At 43.4% G+C, this 1,197-nt stretch overlaps 1 pseudogene; it reads right to left on the bottom strand.

Moving 5' to 3' along the window:
- Positions 1 to 277: 277 nt before the first annotated feature.
- On the bottom strand, positions 278 to 824 carry LOC147004471 (large ribosomal subunit protein eL29 pseudogene; annotated as a pseudogene).
- Positions 825 to 1,197: the final 373 nt, after the last annotated feature.

Below are 1,197 nucleotides of genomic sequence, written 5' to 3' on the forward strand. Positions count from 1 at the left end.
AATACAAACCATGATGAAAGAAGTCATAAATAAGCAAGATTCAGGCACAGTCTCTCCCCAGGACAGGCATGCTAGCTCCAGCAGCAGATATAAGCAATTAAAATGTTTAATTACTCACATTTCAGTATCAATGCAATATTTATTGAATATGTCCTTGCTTAGTTACCTAATGGTCTTTTTTTTCAACTTGTGTCAAGTTTATTTGTAAAAACAGCATAGGACACTGGTCATCTCCAAATAGTGTGTAGGCAGGTATATCACAGCAGTCCATCTGTCTTCACACTGGCAGGAACCTTTTCTTTGGGGCCTTCACAGGGGACTGGGCACCTTTGGGAGCCTGAGCTGGAGCTGAAGCCTGGGCCTTAACTGGAGCTTTGGCCTCTGCCTCAGTCTGAACCTTGGACTTTGGTTGGCAGAGTCTACAACCATTGGCCATGTAGCTTCAAATTTGCTTTCCAAGCTTGGGGTGATCGATGAAAGCCAGACAGTTGAATTTGTGGCTGGGGCCCTTTGGCATCTTGGGCTTGATGGCCTGAGGCTTCACAAGTGCTATGCGGGCCTCTGCCCATGTACTCACTGCCTTTGCATTGTTGGCCTGCATATTCTTCAGATCTTTCTTGTGCTTCTTGGAAAAGCGCATGTTCCTCAGGAACTTGGGGTCAACCCCCTTAAGAGATTCATATCTTTGTCATCAGGATTACTTGATGACATTTCTGTGTCATTTGTGGGACTGGTTGTATGTGGTGTGGTTCTTGGACTTGGCCATGTCTGCACGGTAACCTGTGACTCCCACAGGACCTGAAGAGAAGGAGATGATCACTCATTTTTTTTTCTCAAGTTGCAGCATACAATATTCCATTTGGAAATATTCAATTCACTCTTTTTCTCCTAAAGATACATGGACTGCAAGTGGGAAAATATTTATTTCATTTCCAGGATTCATGAAAGATGAGAAAGAAAGATGACATGGCAGAAGCATAGTGGCTTCCTGCTTCTCCCACTAGAATAATATGCCATCTGCTCAGTATACAATTTGTAAATTACTTTTCCTAGCAGAGAATGAGCAGGATCAAATTCATTCTGCTGTAGTTCAGCAGAAGATGGGAGAAGAAGTAAGAGGCATCCAGCCATGGGCTAGAACCATCAAGCTAAGAAATACATAGGAAGCTGTATAGGGAACAACAGCCCATAGAAAGC

This window comes from Mus caroli, unplaced genomic scaffold, assembly GCF_978045245.1.
Source record: "Mus caroli unplaced genomic scaffold, Mus_caroli_1 scaffold_5, whole genome shotgun sequence".
NCBI classification, from domain to species: Eukaryota; Metazoa; Chordata; class Mammalia; order Rodentia; family Muridae; genus Mus; species Mus caroli.